Source organism: Protopterus annectens, chromosome 4.part1 (assembly GCF_019279795.1).
Source record: "Protopterus annectens isolate FY-2018-M chromosome 4.part1, PAN1.0, whole genome shotgun sequence".
In the NCBI taxonomy this organism is placed as follows: domain Eukaryota; kingdom Metazoa; phylum Chordata; order Ceratodontiformes; family Protopteridae; genus Protopterus; species Protopterus annectens.
Window position 1 is genome coordinate 548,803,491 of NC_056734.1, and position 20,077 is coordinate 548,823,567.

The 20,077-nt window shown below is 41.6% G+C and overlaps 1 protein-coding gene across 3 annotated transcripts in view; it reads left to right on the forward strand.

Moving 5' to 3' along the window:
* NCK1 (NCK adaptor protein 1) overlaps positions 1-20,077 on the forward strand; it is a 1,905,596-nt gene that overhangs the window by 1,131,100 nt on the left and 754,419 nt on the right. For all 3 annotated transcript variants that reach the window (XM_044070358.1, XM_044070357.1, XM_044070356.1), the window contains one exon: positions 3,966-4,012. The gene's annotated coding sequence lies outside the window, so the exon portion shown is untranslated. The remainder of the gene's footprint in view (positions 1-3,965; positions 4,013-20,077) is intronic.

Below are 20,077 nucleotides of genomic sequence, written 5' to 3' on the forward strand. Positions count from 1 at the left end.
TGGGATTGACCAAAACTCGGTCATAAAATAATTATGCCAAGGCAATGGCTACGTTTACACTGTTACACTGCTGAAAGATTTAATTCCTGGGCTAAACCCATGAGAGTATCCTTGTACAGAGCACTGCTAAGTTTGTAACTATAGTGTTATGCACAGTTTTGGATGCTGTGTGGAATATAAGAGACTCAGTTGTCTGAAAGGTCAGAGAGAAGCTTGCTCATGATAATGAAAGATATGAAAAAATGTACCCATGAGCAAATTTTGCAGAGCTTTGGTTTATTCTTGTCAGGAGAAAGAAAAAATTTAGCTGATATGATTGAGGTGTGTAGGTTTAGGGCAGGAGGTAGTACGGTGAAAGGTGGAGGAGGCTCTATATTTAAAAAAAAAAAAAAAAAAGGATAACAGTGTATAAATAAAACCTAACTGATAGGAGTGCCATTTATGTCCCTTTTTACTTGTTAAGAATACTAGATTAGTAAATATGTGTAGGAAACCTAGTTGCTTACTTTTCTTGGTGATTTCTGTTATGCTGTGAAACCAACTGCTGCAGTTTTACAGCTGAGATATAATGTGTAGAAACACACGTTCATATGTATGTCATTCACTGTTGGTATATAGATCACTCATGATTACTGTAATGACAGGCTACTTTAATGAGAAATCCATTTTGTCAGAAGATTCAAAAGGATTCCATTTGTTCCTCATTCAGCTTGTCTTTGCTATACTTTTTCTATTTAGCTACTGTGATATTTTGTCCCTGTTATAAACCTGTTTCAGACAGATTGTGGATTTGGACAGTTTTAATACCTCCTTGAATAACATACAATTAAGTGTACCTTTTTCCAAACACTTTTCACTTCACAGGTCTGGTGTAAATTATTTATTACTGGCTCAAATGCTGTGGATGCAAACAAGAGAAGTATTCTCAGTTTTAAAATGAATACTACCATGTTTTGTAACTGAACATTTCGGCGTGGTACCCAACAAGGGCATGAAATGTGGTAAGGATTGTCAGTCAGTCCTTCTAAGAACATCGGGCTTCAGCACTTAACCTTAAAACGTTTTGTAATACCACCTTGATCTGGCATGCCATTGATAGCATCAGGTGTCTTAGTGTGCCAAGTGAGTATATGTGGCAGAGCAGCTAAAGTCAATACTGCACTGGGGATACAACTAGCTACACTTTTTCATGAGCTGTTTGTTTCATATTTGTTAACTGGTTAAGTGAACTGTGTGAAAGGCTGTTTTTAGCCATAACCCAGGCCTTAAGGTGCAAACGGCATGAGCACAGAAAAGAATAATATGACAATCCAAGTAGAAAAGCAAAAGTGCTAAAATGTATAGAGGTAAGTACAACTGAGAAGGGTGACAGTGGTGTCAGCATTCAGTATGGCATTCACTGAAATTAACACACAGCTGAGATTAGCTGGCAGCAATGTAATAAGTGGGAACCCAAAATGCACAGAAGAGAGAAGCAGTGTGGTTGTGTAGCATGACAGAGACGTAATGAGCTATGAGATCTATGATGAAGATATAAAGTGACTTGTCATGAGTAATAGCAGAATTACAATGTGAACTTGGTTCAGTGAAGGTAGACAAGGAAGTGAATGAACAGTATAACTACAGGCAAAGCCAAACAGCGTAAGAGCACCTGCAAAGTTTTTTTTTTTTTTACCATTTTTTATATATTATGCTCTCATCTTTTAAAGTAGGGTTTCTTATTCTAAAATTTGTAGCTTTTACTTTAGTTATCTCAGTTGACCTCGATTAAGTTTAGTAAAATGATGTTTCTGTTTACTGTATGCTAAGCAACTGTCCAAGTACATCATGAGTCTGTCATCCATCTCCACCTTCTGATGATGTATTGGAGGAGGAGAAACAGTTTTGTAATAGATTGGCATGTTTTCGGTAGTCTTCAGCAGATTTTATTACAAAGTAACCAGAATGAAGCACAGTCATTTATTCAGTCAGATGATATGTCAGTAAATAAATGCAGCTAAAATATAGTTATATTGAAGTGAAAGTTAACAAAAGTAAGACAGAAGAGGATAAGATTCTTAGTAAGGTATATAATGCTTGGCATACAATGTAATAAAGCAGATATAAAACTAATAAATCATTGTCTACCAGTGGATTTTAGGGCGAAAACTATTGATCTAATGATAGCCCCACTGTACAGTGTGTTTGTATGCTATAACAACAAGGAATTAGTGTTGAAAATAAAACATTTGGAATAATTTGTGCAGCTGTGATGTTGAAGATACAGTTAAGCAATCATTCCTTAGTAGACAGTTGTATACTGATTGTGCTACATTCTGGTTACTTCGTTATAAAATCTGCTGCAGGCTACAGAATAATGCATGTCACCCACTAGACACTGCCCCCCCCCCCCCAAAAAAAAAAAAAAAAACATTATCAGAAGGTGGGGCTGGGTGACTTAAAATCAGGAAGTAAATGGACTCTGGTATATTAATCTTAAAAAATGCAGGTTAACTTAAATAACTGAAGTAAAATCTACACATTTTTGAACAAGAAAGTCCACTTTACCAGATGAGAGCATGATTATAAAAAAGAAATAGTGAAAAAAAAACTACACTTTATCTTGGGGAATGCTACATATAACACAGGAAGTGGTACTTGGGGGGGGGGGGGGGTGATACATGAAGTTGTATAGTAAATTATGACAAAATTGTGGGATGTGAAATATAAAGTCATTTAGTAACAGTGGAAGAGGATGATGAATATATGTGCATTTCGAAGTATTGTTGGCTTGTGGAGAAGAGGAAGAAAAGAAACCCTCCTGAAAGTGTTCTGGGCTTTAGTGATAGGTTCTACAGCAGAATCCTCCCACGAACATTCTATCACTTTCTTTGCACTGTTGTACGCTACACTAAATGCACGTAGTGTATGTACAAAAGAAATATGTACGTGCCAACTCTGCGGTGTCAAGTAGAAAAAGATTATCGTGAGAAGGTAAAGCTAGCTGTAGTTGTAGTATAACTAACCCAAATTCCACACACAATCACATTGCACCTGCCTTAAGTTTTTTTTTTGTTTTGTTTTGTTTTTGAAAATTGAAAAATTATTAAGGTTCTTTTGGAATTGTATTTAAATCTAAATGCTCCTATTTCAGTCTTTCTGTTGTCTGCAGTCTAGTTCTAGCTTCTGCATTATTTTAATAGAGTACTTCTCATAAAGTATAACAACTCAAGTCCCAGCTTGTCTGCACTGACACACATTTCATATCCTTGCAGTTACATCATATAATGGACTAGGACAGAAACAGGGAGTTGTGTTTTAACATTGTAAATAGGAGGAATTTCTTTTATGCAGGAGGCCTCTGCATGTCCAAGAAGTGTATTTATTCATTCAGTTTTCAGTGCCAGTGTTGTCCTCCTCACATCATGGAGGAGTAGGAACCTTTCTTGGCACATAACAGTTCAGTGTAAAACTACACGAATGCTCCTGTTTGTTGATTACTATCTATAGAACAAAACTGATATACCAAGCAATATTGTTGTTGCTGCAGTTTTTACAGTTTTGTAGCCTAGTCGAAGGATCTTATTGTTTCACTTGTGACGCTCATGTTTGTGGTGCCCATAGCTATACCTGTGTCACTGATTTTCTTCTGAACAAGTTTGTAAGTTGTTTTCCTGTGCTGTTCCACTCGGATCACAGAACAGCTAACCTCATGTTAAGTAAGTTGAGGTCATATTATGTACACATGTAGCAGTTTATATTACACTTGCCTTCTACTGTAGTCTTCTGTATGTGTTAGCATCCACTCAGCCTAACTCGCGTCACATATTACGCATGAGAAGATATTCATGCTTTTAGTATTTCAGTTCCATGACAAGTGTGCCTTTGAATATGTATCAAGATGTTGTGTGTAGTATACAGAGGAAGAGTTATATTATGTCACAGGTACTCATTCATTTTCTTTCTTTTTTTTTTACCTTCTGAAGGTGACCAGTATTCTGCCTGCAATACTGCCAGCTTTGATGTAGCAAAGGTAAAACAATCTTTACTTTTTATGTAACATTATTATTTATTTCATTATGTACAGGTGAGCAAAGGTAAGGCAGCAAATAAAGAAAACCCGTTTTGGATTTTGTGTAAACACCAAATAAATGTCAGCAGAACAGTTGTATTTCCTGTAACTTCATGTACAAGAATGATCCCTTTCCTAGAAGTTGCCAACTTCATTGAAGTGTCATTACTCTTACGTTTCATTTTCCAGAATATTCATTTTCCAGTCTTCACAAGGGGAAGATTTGTGTGTTATATTGGGTAGTAACAGTGGTGCAAACATTAGTATTGCCACATCACAATACATGATTCTTCAGTTCTGTTCCCAGATGGGGTGGTGTCTGTGTGGAATCCCCATAGCGTTCCTGTGTCTGTATAGATTTTTAAAGAGCAAGGTAAAGTCCAGTGATCAGAAACGCTAGGCAGGTAATAGTGTGTAACACAGTGAGTAAGGAATTTGGCCTGAAAGCTTTGTGTATTCTAAATATACCAGTTTGCTATTTACTATTACCTGCATTGCATTTCTGATCACTGGACTGTATCTTGTTCTTGGTGAGTATTTTGTGTCTGGAGTGACAGTTAACCTCTGAGCTGGTCCTAGTAGTTTTTCTCTTTATAGACTTTCACCAGTTGCTTCATTTTTCTCTGTCATTCCAAACCTGTGGCAAGTGAATTGCTATCTTCCAAACTGCTGGTAGATGTGTGTGTCTGTGTTCCTTCGCGTACATCATATTTTGGGCTGGTGCCCTGTTCAAGATCAGTTTCTCTGCCATGTGCCTCCTAATGACTAGTATAGGCTTCAGCTCCCTGTTTTATCTGATTTAGCTAAAGCAGCTATGGACTAGAAACATTTTCCTACTGCTTGACTTGGTGGATCACTGTATTGTATTTTAGTAATAATTTCTAATTTTAGATTTTGTATGTAAGTGAGAAAATAATGCTACTCCCACTTCAAGTTTAATGTACATTATAGAGGAATAATGGAATACTGAAATTTCATTGCTCAGTCAGGTGTTTCTTTAAAGTAGTTCCAACAGGCCAGAGGCGTGACCTGGGAATGGAGTTCACTTGCGTCAGACATACATTTCCTGATTAGACCTTATTTAAGGTTAAGGAGGAGTCCAGTTGGGCACCTGCACAACAGTACATAATAGCTAGATTATCTAAAACTACCTTTATTTCAGTGCTGTTATTTACAATTGTCAGCGTAGTGGCATGTTTCTTGGTTGAGTAGACGCACACACAGAAGCATGCGCGCACACACAGAAATGCGCATCATGCGTGCACATATGAGTGCGTGCAGATACATGCACACAAAGTACTAATCTTTTGACGCTGAATTAAGTTATGCTAGAGTGCCTGACACTTGGGACAGACATCTCATAATATAGATATCAACTCAATTAAGGGGTGTGCATTCCCCTAGTGGTTAATAATGTTATGCGCTCACTGGGGCTTAACAATTGTTTCCATCTGCTACTAGCTTCTGGTTTGCTCCATACATTGTGTTATTGGTAAGCATACCTGTTTGGTACAGATTGTATGTCATTTCAGAACTTCTGTGGTCACCAAATCAAACAGCAGGACATAAAGTGTACCTAAACTATCTACAAGGCAAGAAGGCAGAAGGAAGTTGGAGGGCAGTTTTATATCTCAGCATTTAGTGATGATGCAGATTGTGCAAATTAATGACAAGCATAGATCCTCAAAGAATACTAAAGAGATCTGAAGACCATTCCATTTTGGCTGCAGTTACATCTTAGCCTTTAGAGTCCTCCTTGTTTTTTGCCATGAGATTGACATTTATTTTGCATCTTTGGTTGTGTTGGTTGATTGGAGAGGTGAATCACAGTGAATTTTTGGTATTTATTATCACCATTACCCTTTATTACCCTTTGGCGTGACCATGATATGAGCTAAGTCTGAATCCATGACACTTGGCATGGATTAGACATCAGACCAAATCATGTATCTCTCATTTTCATCTGTGTGGTTATAAACTGATGTTAATTAAGGTCCATCATGCTGCTCACTTTATGCTTTTGAAAGGGCTCTCGATTATCACTATGCTCTCACATTCTGGAATTGTGTTAACGTCTGCATGCTCATTGACCAGGTATATGTGGAGACCTACATCTTCATCAAGTATTGTCGCGTGTTATGACACTAAAATAGTATCTCCCCTGATAGTGCTATCAGTTTGTCTATGGCAAGTGAGCTAAGTACTTAAAGTTGAAATCAGAAAACATTGACCCCAATACATCAAATACTGAAAAATAACAGATTACAAAAGGAAAGCAGTTTCCTCTTGCAGTCAGTTAACCCCATCAATAACTCCAGACATAATTTGTTGGAGAAGTGGTAGTGTTATGGCAAGGGTTTTTCTAAGGTAAGGTGTAGGTTTGGAGGTTAGGGGCAGGGTTATGGTTACCGTATATTGCGTAGGCAGCGGGCTTCACCCCCCCCCACTCCACCTTAGTAATATGTACTAACCCTAATCCTGTGCCTTACCTTAGAAGAACTCTCCCCCTGTCATCAGAGCTGCGCACGACATCTTGTACACAAAACATATAAAGTAACAGACTGAAATGCGCAATATATTTATCATCAAACTTAACCCCTACTCTAATCCTAAAACTCAAGCAGTCACACAATAAGGTTGCCACCTCCCTGTTTTTCCCAGGTTATCCAGAAATGGAGATCCTCATCCGGTTTTCCAGCAATGCAAGTGAGTGCTTTGGTTTTTGAAGCACTCTTCAAGGTCTTGTATTTTTTTTCTGTGGGTAAGCTGTGTTCATTCGTTATGTCAGTGCATTAACAAACTTGCTGCCCCAGTGTGCCTGCCTCTTAATGCTGCTGATTGGTTGTATCAGTTGTTTGACAATGTAGCCAATCCGAAAGTAGCAATGCAGGGACACCCTGAAATTTCAAAGAACATGTATAGGTTCTTTCTGTGCAGCTATGTTTTAGAAAAAATATATATTAATTCAGAGTACCTTGGGACTGTGCCTTTATGCTGTTAGTTGCTGACAGATGCACTTACTGTTGTCATACCACTCAACCTTTATTGAGGAATTCTGGGCAAAGTATTTTTCTAGTTATTTTTAAAAAGTTAGTAGAACAACAGGTTCTGCATTCACATGCATTTTCTGGACAATAAGAAGTATGGATCTGTATTTCTTTTATTATTGGATGACTAATGCTCAGCAGTTTACCTGAAAATCAAACATTTTAACAAAAGCAGGGCAAAAGTATGAAGCAGAGTCAGTGGCATTTGAAAGGTAAGGACTTGGACTGAGATCTCAGTCACTGAATGGAGAATTACATGAGCGTCAGTATGGTACAAGGGAAAGTAAGACTTCTTTATTATTTTTAATCGTAAGACAAGAAAGCTTGAAGAATTTATTTGTACATTTATAAATATATTAGTTTCAAATTGGGATGTGTGTGTGTGTGTGTGTGTGTGTGTGTGTGTGTGTGTGTTTAATAACTCTCAATATCTTGGCTCAAGAATGGGGGATAACGCTAAACAATAATGGGGCAGAAATGCTCCAAAACAGGGACACATGTTAAGTATTGCTGTAATAGCTTTATAAAATTGCAAGAATAACCATATTTGCATTAACATCTATTTTCTAAAGGGTTGTGGTTGTCGTGGTTGTTGTTGTGTCTTTCGGCTTATGGTTAGGGGTCGCCACAGCAGAACTCTGGTCTGCTAATGTTTGGTAGTGGATTTTTACGTGCCGAGTTACCAGCCCTGATGCACAACCTTCAACGAAGGCACGCCCATTCATGCATGCCTCCACACAGAAGACACTCTAGCTGAGAATCAAATGCGACAACGTCTTGCTGTGAAGCGACAACACTACCGCAGCACCACTACCGCGGGTATTTTCTAAAGGGTATGAAGTCTAAATCTCAGATGTCTGTCATCACTTAATGACTGCAAGTTTTAAACAGTTAGCAGAAAACCACATATTTTACAAGTAACAGAACAAAAATATAACGCAAAGTCAGTGACAGTTGACAGTATGGTATACACATGCATGCATGTGTGTGTTTATCTATTTTGTGATAGATGTATAATTTTATGGGCAGTGCCAGTATGTGAGTGTGAAAATAAATATTGGTGGGCTCATACATAAACCAAAAACAGTAGGAAATAAATTTTGTCACAGAACATCTAGACCCTTAGATCATCTAGGGCTTACCACCCTTGACTGTTTCAAGTGGCTTAGTAGGGGGCATATGCCGCTCAACTTCTTTGCTCATGAAAGTCTAAAAGTGGGGAGGGGGCAAATTTTAAATCCTCCTTTTATAAAATTGGAAAGTTGATGAATAACTCATTTTACATTGGCATTCATTTTCTGGAGGATATTTAGCTTGAAACCCAAATGGCTATCATTATTTGATTACCTCACTCCTCCGTCATTTGCCAGATAATCAGAAATTCAACAACGAACAGACTTAAGTGTACGAGACAAAAATGTGGGCATTCTGTGAAATTGGAATAGTAAGGGCCTCTGGTATCAGCCCCACATAGTGTCAAACTAACAATTAGAGGTGAGCACAGAAAGGTCACCTTTGTTTGTATGGGGGATGGTGATACTGTTGTCATTATTTCACAGAAGGTGACTATAGCTCGGCTAAGGCCAGTGTGCTGTTTAGAAGAAACAAGTTGGAATGCTTTAATATGACTGTTGTTTTTTTGTTTGTTTTAGTTTCTTCTCATTTGATTTCAGCTGCATATCTAGGTCGCTAACTTGGAGTAGGAGAAATGAGACGCACTGCTTATGTACAGCTAACAAAAACCATAACATATAATTGAAATATGTTTTGTTCTATTTGTTCTTTCGCTTTTGTTCTAGTTTGCCAAAGAAGTTCACAGAAGGTATCTCTCTTTTGAGGATAGGGCTGTGGAGGTATGATTAAATGTAAGGACAGCAGCAACTTGACATATATGACTGACTATTTGTCCTTTCTGTTTCATTCCAATATAACACAAGGAGGGAACACAAAAAAGCAACTTTTTGGGTAGTCATCCCAGAAATCATTTTTATTCTCATTTTGTGGGTATGTAACTACTGATGTTCTTCATGTTTCACTGTTGCAGCCATCACCTGTGGGTTATCCCTGCTGTGGTAGCCCTTGTCCGGCCCGAATACCCAGAGTCCATGTTTTTCTGCATCGGCTGCTGTCGCCTGTAGTCTGACGTCAGGTCATCAGTGCTGTAAAGCAAGTCAGCCAATGCCATTATATCAGTCTGTCTTACAGTGGAGCCCATAACAGAAGTAGTTTGCAAGTGTGCTGGTCAGGCGCTACCAGAGTTTGAATTTTAGCTGAAAATGTCCAAGGCTAAGTACCCCGTTGGGGATCCTTTTTTTCTTGCACTAACTGATGTCCGAAAAAGTTACCAATCGTCTCACCTGTGGAAAGCAGATCCCACACCAAGACTTCCATTCATATTGCATCACTTGTTTAGCCCCCCCCCCCCCGGTTCTGTGCCCTTATTAACCCGAGAACCATTTGCCATAAAGCTCTAATTGTAGACAGGTATTTTCATCTTCCGTCTTCACATTCAGAAATGGCATACGTCAGCCAACAATCCATGGACATTTGAAAAAATGCAGAGATAAAGATAGAGACAGGCTACACAAGGCTAAGCCTTCCGACGACTCTACCACTAAACAGGTTGTCAATTCTTCAGAATTCATTAAGATGCTTTTGCATCCCCTGATTCCCGATTCGATGTCTTCGGAGTCCAGTGTGCCACAGAAATCTTCTTCATCTTCGAGCCTTTGGCTGTCTCTGCCTCTGTTGGGTCTGGATCCACGACGTAGGTACCGGCTTCCGAGGAGGCCTCTTGCACTACCGAAGCTAGACAAAAAATGGCATCTTCTCATCTGACTACCATTTCTCTCAGACCGATGGATACTCTTAGGCCTAGAAGCCAGGCCACTCTTAGAAGTTCTGCCTCTAGCCACCATCTTGCTCCTGCTCCACCACCCCAAACCGAAATGCGTAAAATGGCAGAGGATCTCATTTCCCTTATCAGGGGTAGTCAGGCCACAACTTCTAAAAGGAAAAGACACCCTTCCCCAGAAATTATGACAGAACAAGGTTCTGAGGAACCTAACTATTCAGATTTTGAAGAGGAACCACTACCTTTGACTGCTTATGAGGATTCAGATGCAGAGGAATCCATTCCTTCTACCTCCCCACCAGAAGACCTTTCCTTTGGGGAAACCCTTCACACCCTCAGGGAAACTTTCCAGTGGGAATCTCAGGATTTCCCCCAGTCTAAGAAAAGACTTGGAGAGTTTCTGGACCTGCCCCAGCACAGTCCCCTGGCCATCCCTCCTATTTTAGAAGTGGTGGATGATGGTTTCCATGAATCCAACTAAGCCTCTGATGCCCTCCCACCTGCTCCCAGTAAACCTGACAGGTGTTACAGAGTACCTGATTCCCACAAATACCTGTACAGAAATCCTGCTGCAGATCCTACACAGGGACCAATAGGAGCCAAGACTAGTTCTGCCAAGAATCCGGTTCCTTCTGACAAGGATTCCAGAGCTCTGGACTGATGGGGTAAAAAAGTATACACCTCTGCAACTTTAGCTATCAAAGCTCTCAACTGTCAGTTCCATATGTTAAAATGTCAAAAACACACTTTGGAACTATTAAATGTAAAGATTTCAACCTTTCCTGACTGTGCCAATTCGAAAGAGTTAGCAGATTTACTGCACTCATTACACTGTGGATATGATGCCGTAGAAGCCTCAAGCAGGATAGCACTGTCAGGATCTGTCATTAGGAGACATGCATGGTTGAAGGAACAACCTCTTCCCTGATCATGTCAAGTCTAAACTAATTGATGCATCCCTGGATAAGGACCGCTTGTTTGGAGTAAAAGCAGAAGAGGTGCTTAAAAAGATGGAAGACAAAGCAAAATATATGCAAACAGTAAATGATTTCTTTCAGGTTTAATGTCCCAGGTTCAGCAGGAACTTTTGCTCTATGCACTGCTCCTTCCCTGCACCTACCAGACAGGGCTAAGGTAAGCCCCGCAGTGACAGACCACCCAGGCCCCTATCCCAGGAGCAGCAGAGAACCAAACAGGTGGACCTCTTCCGCCCCAAAGGCAGGGAGTTCTAAGCCACCCTTCTATGGCAAAAACTCTCATTGACTCCCTCTCCCTCTGCCCACCTTTCACTCACCAAAAGCTAGGAGGAAGGCTCTCCCTCTGCAAAGAAAATTGGCTTTCTGTAACAAAGGACCAAGTAGTCTTAAAAATCATTTTTCAGGGATACAAATTCTCTTTCAATGAACTCCCAATTTCAAGAGTGTACCCACACTTACCTCCAAATCAGTTGGCAGAGGCATTGAAACAGGTACAAACTCTCATATCCCAGGGGGCAGTAGAACCTGTCCCCTCAGATCAAACAGGCAAAGGATTTTATTTTAGACTATTCCTTGTTCCCAGAAAAGAGGGCATTTGGTGCTCCATCCTGGATCTTTCCATTCGTAACATCTCCCTGGTGGTCCCCAAATTCAAAATGCTGACTTTATAGCAGCTGCTACCTATGCTGACAAAAACTGCCTGGCTACTGACCCTAGGCCTAAAAGATGCTTTCCTCCACATCCTCGTAAGGGAATCCTGCAGGAAATTCCTGTGCTTCAGAGCAGGCTTATAACACTTTCAGTTCTATGCGCCACCCTTTGGCTTATCTACTGCACCCAGAGCATTCACAAAATGCTTAGCCCCGGCCGTAGCATTTTGCAGACAGAGAAATATGCAGATTTTCCCTTATCTGGATGACTGCTTCATTGAGGCAGAGTGCAAAGAAAAGCTGCACCAGGACCGTCTCTTTGTCAAAACCCTCCTAAATTCCCTAGGGTTCACCATCAACGAAAAGAAATCAAAGCAAACACCCTCCAGGAAAATCATTTTCTTGGGAGCACTGCTGGACACAGCATCCCAAATGGCCTTCCTATCCCCAGAAAAGCAGAGGTTCCTGCCTTTCTACTTTACCCAGCTGACTTCCAGAAGTCAACTCACTGGGAGGAAGTTCCTGCAAGCCTTGGGGTACATGGCATCTTGCATCATCCTAATTCCTCTGGCCAGACTTCACATGAGGAAACTTCAGTGGTGTCTAAAGAGCCTTTGGTGTCAGCACTCTCAACCTCTAGAGACCTCTCTCTTGCTTATCCCCTGTATATGGGCCAAGTTTTCAACAAGCATCTTCCCTTCATCCTCCGCCCTTCCGGCCAGACCATCACCACTGATGCCTCAGGCATTGCTTGGGGCACTCACCCAGCAGGCAGCTGCACCCAAGGTCTTTGGGATGCCCAGCACCTTCCCTTCCACACCAATCAGAAAGAAATGATGGCAGTACAAAAGGCTCTGATATTTTTCAAACCCCATCTCAGGCCAGGTGTTCTCCATACCAAAACAGACAACACCACAATAATATAGTATCTCAGCAAACAGGGAGGGACCCAATCTTACCCTCTGTGCAGGCTAGCCATCAACCTCTGGCTGATGGTCACCTCCGTGGGTCTACACCTAATTGCCCAATACCTACCAGGGGTCAACAACACCCTGGCAGACCACCTAAGCAGAAACTTACTGGACCCCCACGTATGGCAGCTCCACTGAAATATCTTTCTGCAAGTCACTCAGGAGTGGGGAACTCTGGAGGTGGATCTCTTTGCTTCGCACCTCAACCACCAGCTGGAAAAATTCTGTACCAGGAACTATCACCACCTATCATGAAAGGTGGATGCCTTGACCTTCCCCTGTAACTCCTTTGTGTATGCATTCCCTCCTCTGCCGCTTATTCCCAAGGTACTGATCAAAGTAAGGGAGGAGAGACCAAAGACCATTCTCATTGCTCCAGATTGGCCCAGACAGCACTGGTACCCCTTACTGCGCAGCCTGACATTACAGCCCCCCCAGGCAGCTTCCCCTGATCTCAGACCTCTTGACCCGGGGGGGGGGTGCTGCACTCAGACTTGCAGACTCTTCATCTGTCAGCATGGCTAATACTTTAAAAGTAAACAAAGGGTCCCTGTTAAGCAAACTGGTCCTAGACATTATCACAGAGGCCAGAAGGCCCAGCACCAGAAAATCTTACGCAGCGAAATGGAAAAGATTCTGCTCCTGGAGCCAGTCCAGAGGGGCCAGTACCTTACAACCTTCCATCCCTCTTATCTTGGGCTACCTAACTGAGTTACTCAATAGAGGCCTTTCCTTCTCTTCTATTAAAACCCATGCCTCAGCCATTTCAGCTAGTTTCTATTCAGATCTACCCCTCTTCTCACATCCTTTGATTAAACAATTCCTCAGAGGAGCTTCTAATATCAGACCTCCCAGAAGGCTACCCACGCCAGCCTGGAACCTGAATTATATTTTAGAAAAACTAACCTTACCTCCATTCGAACCTACTCCTTCAGCAGAATTAAAATACCTCTCCTGGAAGACTGCTTTCTTCCTAGCTGTCACCTCAGCCAGAAGGGTTTCAGAACTTCAGGCACTCATGGCCATTGAGCCCTTCATCATTTTCCATGCAGACAGGGTCTCCCTGAGGACTAACCCCTCCTTTATGCCCAAGGTGGTATCTGATGTGACCCTAAACCAGGCCATACATCTACCCACCTTCTTTCCTAACCCACAAAACAGGGGGGAAAGAATTCTGCACTCACTAGACGTGCATAGAATACTCGGATACTACCTTGACCATACTAAACCCTTCAGAAAAACAGTCCAGCTTCTTGTCAGCTTTGCCCCAGGGGCAGAGGGGAAGCCCATTTCCAAGCAAACCATTTCCAAATGGATATCACACTATATCCATTTCTGCTACAGACTACATGGGAAATCACCCCCTAAGCCTATTCATACCCATTCCACTAGGGCAGCTTACACTTTCACAGCATTTCTCTGAGGAGTCCCCATCAGGGACATCTTGGAAGCTGCCACCTGGACCTCTGTCCATACCTTTACAAAACATTACCACCTACCTCTTTTCTCTAAGTCTAGGGCAGGGTTTGCCTCTGCAGTTCTGCAGGGCTTACTGACCCATGCCTAGGGCTCTAACTTGTCATTCCACCCTTCTCCTCAGCTTTGGGAATCCACACACAGGTGATGACTGCAACAGTGAAACACAAAGGACATAGTACAGTTGTGTACACTTACCATAAATGTAGATGTTCAACTGTATTCACTGTTGCAGTCCTGGCTTCCCTCCCTTCTTCCCCCTTATATCCTCTTTCCCTAGAGGGACATCAGCTTCCCATGGTGGCTTTTAGCCACCAGGAACACTTTACCATATTTTCTTGTGTTTCTGATGGGTTAGGGCAAGAAGAACTGATGTATTGGCATCGGCACTACAGGCAACAAAAGCCGACACAGAAGAACATGGACTCTGGTATTCGACTCTGGTGTTCAGGCCGGCCAAGGGCTACCACAGCAGGGATAACCCATAGGCGATGACTGCAACAGTGAATACACTCAGACATCTACGTTTATGGTAAGTGTATACAACTGTACTTTTTGTTAGCTTTGAACATTGCATCTTGCAACTCCACCTTTACTCTGTAGCATATTGCCTACTCCGAGGTGATCTCTGCCTAACATATAAAGCTATGTCAAACCCAGAGCTGCTGGACATGCTACAACGAAAGAAATCCCAATCCCTCCAAGCTACATGCTCTATGGAATCTAAACCTTGACACCACAGTAAACAGGACATACTGGAGGGATAGATTCCTGTCCAAGAGACTTCCTATACTCTGGAACAAGCTACCCATCTATGTCAAGCAAAGTTCTTCATTAGCACTCTTCAAGAAAAATCTTTAAGTGGATGGGAAATAGGAAATACACCCCAGGGATCACTTCTGTGTCGATGCTCAACAGGGGCACAGGAAAATAAATTTCTTGGGTGGCATAAGCCAGGAACCTAGTTGGTTAGACTTACTTAGGCCCTTGGGCTGATAGCCTGGTACCTACCTATGGACCTATGCCACTTACAGACATTTTTGCAGGCCTTCTTTGAATCAAAGGTTGTAGAAAAAATTCTAAAACGGCCCCCAGAGGATTTAGAACCCCATAGGTTTTGGGGGCCTAAGGACCTCCAGACCCCCAGTGAAATTATTTTCTTACACATTTATTACAGTGCATTCTTGGCTGGTTAGGATGTAGTGAATAGGTGTAGGAAAAAGCTGATGAGTAAGACAAAATGTGAGAGGTTAGTATAAGGAGGTATGGCTAGGATGAAAATGGGGTGCTGTAGTGTGTGTCAGGGGGATAGTAGACAGCAGGGTAGAAATTGCCATTGAACTGTTTAACTAGGGCTTCATATCATGTAAGGCTTCCCATGCAGTTGCTGTACATGGCATTTAAAATGTGTTTGCTTCTGGCCATGGCTTGCATAGGGTGTGTCTACCTCAAGGTAAGGGAGGTGCATTTTCATTATGCAGGGGGTATGGCTTTATTGTGAAGAAATGGAAGGGTGGCAACCCCCCCCCTCCCCACACAGTCTCCTGTCCTCCTACCCCTTAATGTAGAAGTCAGCACTTACCTCAAAGTTACATGCATTCAACAAAATGCACATTCAATGTTCTCAGCACACAAAGCATCAACTGACTAAATGAACATTCGATTATATGCCATTAAACCCCTATGACATTCACAAGACGAAGTACAAGAGTGGCCAACATGCAGTTCAGGTAGACTTTCTCCTAGTAAGGAAAGGGCATTGGGGTAGAATAAGGGATATGAAAGTCATCCTTAGTGAAACAGTTAGTCGAATGCATAAACCACTGTTTGCCACAGTCAGCTACATGCAGTGGTCAGAGAAGGCTCTAAGGTCAACATATATTAGGCTGAAGACCTGGAAGTTGACTGAAGAGAGAAAGCACAACAGTTCAAGCAATTACTACAGGCTCTAGAACCTCGAGAAGAAGAGAAAATAAGCAAGAGTTGAAAGAGTGGCAGTGACTCAGAACAGCATGTGTGAAGACTATGGAACAGATGTGTGGCAGAGCCACGTATGGAAGCAAGGTATGCAAGAAAGTTAGTTGTAGAATGCAGAAGTCCAGAAAATCATCAAAAGAGACTGGGAGTACAAGAAAAAGTGGGAGAAAAGAAGGACCAGGCTCAGAAGGGATTCTAGTTGGCTAACAAAGAGGCTAAGAGAGAAGTTACAGTACCAAAGAACAAGGCATCAGCGGCACACCAGCTTCTGGTAAGTGAAATTGTGGATAGCACAAAAAAGTTGTATCAGGTTGCACAGCAAAGACAGAAAGATAAAGAAGATAGTCAAGCACTTTTCATAAGGGATGCCAGTAACAACCTGCTCACCAGTCCACAGTACATCAAAGGCAGGTAGAAGTACGTCCAGCAACTTCTGAATGAAGAAAATCCTCCTGAAACTGTACTGCCCCAGACATAGCCTACAATAACATAAGAGGAGAAACCCACCCTAGAGGAAGTTAGAACGGCATGAAGGAAAATTAAATCAGGAAAGCGGCAGGTTTAGATGAGGTCACAGCAGATATGATGCCAATGTTGGATGAGTTAGGGGACAAATGGCTCCTCAGGGAACTGTAAGCAGTGTGGAGAGAAAGGAGTCTCCCAGATGTCTGGAGAATAAGCATACTAGTGTCAGTGTACACAAACAAAGGGGACATGCACAACTAGGCAGTAAAGAGGTATCCAGCTCCCGTCACAATGCATGAAAGTTTTGGAGTGGATGATTGATAAGTGAATATGAAGTGAATATGCAGAGTAGTAGAAAGAAAGATGGTGGGGGGGGAGGGGGTGAGCATTTCAGATTCAGATCAGGATGCAGCACAACTATCCTGATATCTGCAGAGAGACAGACAGTTGACAAGCATGTGCATTCCAACACTTTGAGAAAGCATATGACAAGGTCCCATGAAAGCTGATTTGGGCAGTCCTGTGATAGTTTGAAGTCCCAGAAATGCTGGTAGAATTAGTCCAGGTTATTTACAAGGACCCAATGACTCGCATACAGAGAGGGGTTCCCTTTTACAGAGAGATTCCCGGGGAAGTGGTTGTGCATCAGGGTTCAGCTCTGAGCCCACTGTTATTCATTCTGGTGATGGACTACATCAGCAAACAGATTATAGGGGACAGATCAACAAAGTTTCTAAATGCAGATAATGAGGCATTGCAGGCAGACTCTGAGTAAGAATGTCAGCAAAAGGTAGGGGAATAGCTTATAAAACTGAAGGCACATAGGATGAAACTGAGTAAAGATAAGATAGTTGTAATACCAGTAAACTGTGGACATCGTGAGTGGTTGAGGATTGAGGTAATAGGGAAAATAGTGGAGCAAAAAAACAGTTTCAAGGAAATAGGAGGGTGGTTTAGGAGAAGGGAAATATGAATGGGGAGGTCAAAGCTAGAAACAGAGAGGGCCTGTAGCCAACCAGCGCAGAGTGTCAGGGGTAGTGTATGACGCAAGAATGCCAAAGAAGCTGAAAGTAAGGTAAACAAAATAGTGGTGTGAGCAGTACTACTGTATGCTATGGAAACCTGGGCAGGAAAGGCAGAGCAACTGAGGAAGCTAGAGGTGATGGAGATGCAATGCCTGGGATGGGTGGGTGGTAGGATGCACACTGGGACAGAAGAATAAATCAGGACATCAGAGCAGAAGCCAAAATATCTCCAGTTGCATAGGAGGTCAAAGAGAAGTGATTTTGTTGTTTCAGGCACGTATGCGGAAAAGTAGACAATGATCTGGTAGTGAAGATCTAGGAGAGACGAGAAGAAGGCAAGTGGAAACAAGGGTGTCCTGTAAATAGATGCATCGTGTGAGAACAGATCCGCGACAGTCAGACATAACTGCCAAAGAAGTTAGTAGAGTAGCACTGAATTGAGAAAGAGACAGTTGACACAACACCCCAAACCCATGTAAAAAATGAGGAAAAAAGGAGGGTTGAAGATGATGATGAAAGTTTAACTATAAGATGTCCTTCCTTATCACTGTTGCAGTATTCTTTTCTCTTGGGATATCCTGCCAAGGATACCTAATATCTGGCCAGTGTACCTAAGCCTTTTCACCTTCCAGATGTGAAAAGTCAGGCGTATGTCCTACATACAAGGCGTAAGGTACATATGTGATGCGCTGATGCCTAATCCTCCGAACTTATTTGCCACCAGTCTGAACAGTACCTCTGAATTCGGTCTGTATGCTATTCACTGACCTGGTTCATCTAACCAATCTTCTAAAGATAAGTACCCCATTGTAATCTAACTGCAGACTTTTTAAGCAGGTCCAGGACAAATCCTCAAGAATGGATGCTTCACAGAGAGGGTTTTCTGCACATGGTACATCGGTGGGACGCTCCTCGGGTAGATTTGGCTGGTACATATGTGATGTGTGGATGCCTATGTTTTATATACATGACTGAGCCACTATCTCTGCCACATTCCTAGTTATCCCCTTCCTTTCTGTCTGCATTCTAATTAACTTGTTTATTTTTCACAAGAAAGGTCACAAATATGAAAAAATATTTCTCAAAAGGCAGCTGCATTCATGTGTTTGTCAATGTCCAGCTGGGATGGTTAATGTGAAATGCAGCTGGAAATTCCATCTTTTGTATGACATAAACATGTTCTGCAGGATTCCTGTTTTCCTTTCCATGTGAACTTAAGTTTAAGTAGGTATTCCTGAATCTGAAACAGCTTTTTACAGTGTTTTATTTTGAGTTCCAAATGACCCTTTTTGTTATGCTACTGCACATCTTGGTGTTAAAACGGGTGAAAAAACATGTTATACAGTGACCCCATGTTGGCTGCAGACACAGGAGTACTGCACTACACTATGTGAAGAGGAGGAACAGTCAAAGGAGACAGTTGAAGGATGTTATTTCTATGGTCGTTGCAAGAAATGGTGGCAGAACCTTGGATTGCTGTTCCAGAAAAAAATGTTACACTGTAGGTAATCAGAAGGATCACCAGTGCCCAAGACTGATGTAAAGTAATGTCCTTGCTGCACCACTGGTCAGCTTGATTGATTGACTGTAGATTTTCATCAACATCTTTATATCCCATATATTTTTATCTTTTCTGAGCTTTTAGCCATTTCTGTATGCTTAATGTGCTTTGGCATCTGGATTGTTTGGGCACCTTTTAGTTGTACTCTGCAGAGGGTAATAATGACACAGATTTAGTGTAGCTGAACTGTGTAGTGCAGAAATACATGACAGCCTACATACTTTTGCTACTGTTAAACACTACATTTATCGTAAGATTTGAAAAGATCCAGCAGTCAGATTTACCTGTTACTGTACATCTGAAACGTTCCCTATACATGTAACAGCAGTCAGATTTATCTGTTACTGTACATCTGAATGTTCCATATATATATGTAACAGCAGTCAGATTTGCCTGTTGTATGTCATGTCTGAAACATTCCCTATGAATGTAACAGCAGTCAGATTTACCTGTTACTATACATCTGAAACGTTCCCTATACATGTAACAGCAGTCAGATTTACCTGTTACTGTACATCTGAATGTTCCATATATATATATATATATATATATATATATATATGTAACAGCAGTCAGATTTGCCTGTTATATGTCATGTCTGAAACATTCCCTATGAATGTAACAGCAGTCAGATTTAGCTGTTACTATACATCTGAAATGTTCCCTATACATGTAACAGCAGTCAGATTTGCCTGTTACTATACGTCTGAAGCATTCCCTATGCATGTAACAGCAGTCAGATTTAGCTGTTACTATACATCTGAAACATTCCCTATACATGTAACAAATTCCACTAGCTGTGCATGCAGCTTAAAAGAAAAATCAGCCATGTGAGCCTAATGTCAGTGCTGTGAAATGCCACATGCATTAAAGTAGCCATCAGGGCCATTGTCCGTAATGCTTACATTAGCCAAAAAAGCATGCTTGCATGGAGTATTGATTAATGCCTAAAACAGAAATCAGACGGAAACATCAAAATCAGCTTTGTACCCAGTTAAACATGGTTTATAACTATAGACAGTT